This window comes from Suricata suricatta, chromosome 3, assembly GCF_006229205.1.
Source record: "Suricata suricatta isolate VVHF042 chromosome 3, meerkat_22Aug2017_6uvM2_HiC, whole genome shotgun sequence".
NCBI lineage: Eukaryota > Metazoa > Chordata > Mammalia > Carnivora > Herpestidae > Suricata > Suricata suricatta.
The window spans coordinates 110,901,418-110,906,933 of record NC_043702.1 but is presented as its reverse complement, the minus strand read 5'-3'; the positions used below and the strand labels follow the sequence as shown (position 1 = coordinate 110,906,933).

Sequence of the window (5,516 nt, the reverse complement as noted above, 5' to 3'; positions counted from 1 at the left end):
ATTTCCTCATCGGTGCAGTCTTTGTGCACATTAGGGACGGTTTCTGCTGCATGGGACAGGGTACAGAGGCAGCTCCTGTGCCCTGTCCCCTGACACTCTGTGCTCCGCCCTCTCTCGCGGGTGGCCCTCCTTCTCAGCGTCTACGGAGCACCCATGTCCCCACCTGCTCTCCCAGCTGGGGGAGGGGCAGGGGGGTCCCCCCTCCCCTGTGAGAATGTAAGCTGGGAGCCACAGCATCGCATTCCACCCATCTCCTTGTCTGAAACTTTGTCACACTCCACGCCTGCCTGATATCAAGGGCGGCTGACCCGTGTCATCTGCCTTCTGTGGGGGGGATTCTCTGGGAGAGCAGATACTGGAAGATACTTAGAAATCTGTGTTACAATCCTTTTTTTTTAAATGTTTATTTTTGAGACACACACACACACGCACACCACGAGCAGGGGAGGGACAGGGAGAGAGAGACCCAGAATCTGAGCTGTCAGCACAGAGCCCAACCTGAGCCAAACCTGGAAGTCCAACCGACTGAGCCCCCCCTCCCCGCCACCGGTGCCCCTGTGCTGTAGTCTTTTAAGGGCTGCTGTGGCATTCTGTGACGCTGTAGGTGTGCTAAAAATATCACTTTGATGAATTATTTGGGTGTGTGTTGTGTGTATGGGGACAAAATGAAAAGGGATTACAAATGACACTGTTGGTGAATTTTCAGGTGCCATTTAACTAAGTCTCCTTAGAGGAATGAGCTCTCAAAGTCTGATGAAGTGGAGGAAGGTGGATAGATCCAGAAATGCTTCTTTAAAAACTGCCAGTCAGAAAGTCATCAAGTAATGGTTGATAAGGCTGAGGTAGAAGCTATTAAATCCTTACCTTATATGACATTAAATAGCAAAAAACCTCCACGGGGGAAAAATTATTGAAAGCGGTTTCAGCCTGTGTCTGCTGAATTTGAACTTTTTCAAGAGTAATTGTACTGCGTACTCTTTTCTTCAAGCTGCCTTCCATCTTAGAGCAAAAATTCAAGCAAGACAGGTTTTTTTGTTTTTTTATTCCCCTCCTGGTTTTATCTTCCTTATGCAGTTTAAAGGAGAATGCACATGATTTGGGGTTGCTGGGCTTTTTTGCCCACTGCAAAAACAATCTAGTCGGAGCGTCATGGAGTGTTTTCAGCTATGATCGTGGTCTGCAAAAAGAATTGTTACCCTTTGCGTTCATTGAAAGGATGAAATGGAGCATTTGAATGTAAGTGCTGGTGATTTCTTCTTTAATCGCATTACACGTGACACCACAAAGCAATGGGCATATTAAGATTCTATAATTAAGCGTAAGACCTGACAAAATGTGGAAGGCGGGGACCTCCTGTTAGCACGTTGTCTGCGGTTTAAAATCGCACATGAGTTACCGCGGGGGCCTGGAGATAAGTGACACAGGCCATCCTTCGGGGGTTGGAAGAGATCATCAGAGCAGTGTTGATTGAAGTCAGTGTTCTGGGGGCGCCTGGGTGGCTTGGTTGAGTGTCCAACTCTCGATTTCAGCTGAGGCCATGATGCCAGGGTTGTGGGACCAAGACCCGAGGCAGGCTCTGCTCCGGAGTGGAGCCCGCTTAAGATTCTCCTTCTCCCTCGCTCTGCTCCTCTCCCCTGCTCATGCACTCTGTCTCTCTCTCTGTCTCTGTCTCTGTCTCTGTCTCTCTAAAGAATAAAAAGAGAAAGAAATCAGTGTTCTTTCTGTCACAGGTCTTAGCCCCTGCTGAGGTTGTAGTTGATGTTAAACCAGTGACTGACAGACACCGGAAATCAAGCTCATCACAGCCTGTCTTCCAGGCTCCTTCCCTCCCCGTTAACAGCCTTATTTTTCGCCTGCGTGTCTTCATTACTCACTTATTCATCCAGCCATTTTCCTTGAACCACTAGTATGTAACAAAATTATGTCAAAGACATGCTAAAATGGAAATAAGATCTCCATAGTATTGAAAATATTATTTCCCTTCTTACTCTATTTTTCCCTTTTTAAAAAGTTTTAAAAATGTGTATTATTTTTTGAGACAGAGAGAGAGACAGAGAGAGATGGACAGAACATGAGCAGAGGAGGGGTGGGGAGAGAGATACACACACAGAATCAGAAGCAGCTCTAGGCTCTCCACTGTCAGTACAGAGCCCAATGGGGGTTCGAACCCTTGAACTGTGAGATCATGACCTGAGCCATAGCTGGACACTCAACCAACTGAGCCACCCAGGCGCCCCTATTTTTTTCCCTTCTAATTTTAGAAGGATTGCTGTGTATTTGCTTGTTTTCCTCTCTGGGATCTTGCTTATAGTTTCTACCTTCACTGCTGTTTTCATTCATGAACTTGTTAGGAACCTAGTTCTTCTAAAAATTTCCTTTTTCTGTGCCTGGAAAGAGAAATGAATGGACCTTCTCCTGGAGGAAGTGGTGTTCATGGGACGAAGCCCTCCCCAGGGGCCTGTGGACCCAAATGCCAGGGAGCACCCGCTGGGTGCACAGCCAGGACTAGCGGAGGAAAACTGGAGAGGGGCTTGGAGATCAGAAGAGAGGGTTTCGGAGATGAAAGCCCATTCTCTGCTGAGTCTCAGGCTTCAGCAGAGGCAGGACTATCTGTCTGAGCTGGGTAAATGGCTTGGTTTGTGCACGCAGGCGTTTCACAAATGGGATGGAAACCCAGCCCTGTTTCCTGCCTCATCTTAGGAAGGTGGTCGTTCCGATGATAGTCCAGCCTCCCACTGTCAAGAGGGCACAACCCAGGGTATGATTTGGGGACAGAAACCGCTACTGGCCCGGGAGGGATGCTTACAGCAGCCTGCGAGCCACAGAGTGGCAAGGGACTGGGTGCGGTGGGGACCGCAGAGGGACGCTTCTTCATGGGATTGTCTTCTCACTTGCAGTTTGGCAGGGCTGTGAAGTAAAACGCAGCTAGGGAGGGGTTAATAGGAGAGAGGAAAGATTGGGAGAGTAAAAATAAGAAGGGCAAGGAAGGGCAGCTTGGATTTGCTTACCCAAAAAGGCAGGAAAACCCCCACAACAACCCGGTGAGTAGATGTCCGGGGGTGGGAGCTTATCTTCAAGTAGCCTGGTGAAGGGAAGGTTTGCAGAAAGAGAGAGACGATGAGACATATTGAGACCATTACACGAGATCCCCGTGATTGCCACCTACTGTGGGGACGGTGGGTGGGGGCAGCAGAGGTGACGGGGAACCGTGTCCACGGAGGCGGGGTCAGCCTGTGACCTGAGTGCAGATGGGACCGCTGCAGGTCTGCATGGGGACAGGCAGCTGTCGTGGGTATGGGGGTGTCTAGCATGCCCCCCTCCCGGTCATGCCTCGTGTGCAGAGCAGCGTGCGGGCCGGAGCGGCACCCTGTGTCATCTGTGACAAGGGTGTCAGAGCGCCCTTCGGCCAGAGTTGAGGCTAGGGAAGGAGTTGGGAGGGAGCCCCTCACCTTGCAACCCTGAGGGAGCAGCAAGGGGTGGGCGGTGCTGGTGCAAGGGTGGTGTCATAATTAGATAGGACAGGGGCACCTGAGTGTCTGACTGGGACTCAGGTCATGATCTCACAGTCTGAGAGTTTGAACCCTGCATCGGGCTCTGTGCTGACAGCTCAGAGCCTAGAGCATGCTTCAAATTCTGTGTCTCCCTCTCTCTCTGCCCCTCCCTTGCTCTCTCTCTCAAAAATAAAGATTAATTTTTTTAATTAGGTAGGAGGAAACATAAAAAATGGTTTTCTGAGATACCTGGGCTCATTCCTAAAGAGCGCATGTTAAGTTAGAATAACTCACTGCTTAAGTTTCTTAGGGCTCCCAGAAGAGACGTGCACAGTCACGAGCACAAAGAGCTGGCCTTGGGGGGCCACTGTTTACAGGACTCAGTGTTATGGGTCCCTCCCTGCTGGAGCCTTGTGTGGGTGAGCGGCGCACTCCGGGCTCCCTGGGGCAGCCTCAGGCCCTGGCCAGAAGACGGGCGTCTGTTCCTCTTACCGGGCTTTTCTGGTCCTCCCTGCTGAAAGTTCATCCTGGACCTGCCCATCCCCCTACCTGACCCTCAGGATTGACTCTGCCCGGGAGAGTGACCCTGTGCTCCCCCTTCTCCTCCATCTACTCTGACCCTTCCTGTTGATGTTTGGCCAGAACTAGGGTTTGCTGCACTTGTAACCTTGGATTTGAATTTCGGGAAGAGGGCATGGCCACCGCTTTCCTCCCTGTGGGGTTTCCTACCTTCTTCCCAACCAGCTTTGTAGCTTGCTCTTTCCTATCATTTCTTCTTCTTTTTTAAAGGTTATTTATTTATTCATTCTGAGAGAGAGGGCGCGAACGAGAGCAGGTGCGCGCACGGGGGAGGACCAGAGAGAGAATCCTAAGCAGGCTCCGCACCATGCTGTCAGTACAGAGCCTGCAGTGGGACTTGATCCCACAAACCATGAGATCCTGACCAGAGCCAAAGTCAAGGGTCAGATGTCTAACCAACTGAGCCACCCAGGCACCCCTTCCCTGTCAGTTTATCTAGACCATGTGCTGTGATCATGTGCTGTGACCAGGGTCAAGATGGATGCAGCACCAACAGTGATCGGCCCAGCAAGACATTCTATATATGACGTAGGAACATTGCTAACTTTTTCAAATCCTAAAGATAATAGTACGGTCATCTAAGAGAGTAAGCATTGAAGTATTTCCTTTTCATTTTTTTTTTAAGTAATCTCTGCATCCAACATGGGGCTCAAACTCATGACCTACAGATCGAGTTGATTGCTCTATGAACTGAGCCAGACAGTTCTCTTTTTTAGTGAGTTTGAGTGAGAAATTTATATCGATTAGGTTTGTTTCTTTTTTTTCTTTTTTTTTTTTTGGCATGTTTAAAACATAGCATTATGGGCCACCTGGGTGGCTCAGTCAGTTAAGTGTCTGCCTCTTGGTTTTGATCTCACAGTTCATGAATTTGAGCCCTGTATAGCAAGGCACTGTCGTTGTGGAGCCTGCTTGGCATTCTCTCTCTCCCCCCTCTCTGCCCCTCACCTGCTCACTCTCTCTGAATCTCTCAAAAAGAAATGATCTTAAAAAACTAAAAAAAAAATAGTGTTCTAGGCTGAAACCAGTGTTTATGTCCCTCCCAAAATTCATAGGTGGAAATCCTTAATCCCTCAGTGTGCTAGTGTTAGGCGGTGGGGGCCTTGGGCGATGAGGTCACAAGGGTAGAGCTTTGTGGATGGAACTAGTGCCCTGTAAGAAGAAACCTGAGGGAGAGAAGACAACAGGGTATTCTCTATGTTGTTCTGTAACTGCATCGCTAGATAGGATTATTGTAGCATGTAATATTAGAGCAATACCACACTACACACAGTATTGCACTAGACCATGTTCACACTGTGGCTGGGTAGGAAAGAAAAAGCATCAGAAGAGGCTGGGAGGACTTCTAGAACTCTTGGCTCTGTACCTTGCCATTAGATATTCTTTTAAGAAACTGTTGTATGGAAAGTCAGTACACTATGCGATAGTAAGAAATAAATGGACTTGTTA

General features: G+C 48.9%; 1 long non-coding RNA gene across 1 annotated transcript; it reads right to left on the bottom strand.

The window, feature by feature from the left end:
• Positions 1 to 1,651: 1,651 nt before the first annotated feature.
• LOC115286597 lies at positions 1,652 to 3,409 on the bottom strand. Its single transcript, XR_003906154.1, has 3 exons — positions 3,009 to 3,409; positions 2,807 to 2,907; positions 1,652 to 1,685 (listed from the first exon to the last, which is right to left on the bottom strand). It is a non-coding gene; the product is annotated as an uncharacterized LOC115286597 (long non-coding RNA).
• Between the last annotated feature and the right edge of the window lie 2,107 nt (positions 3,410 to 5,516).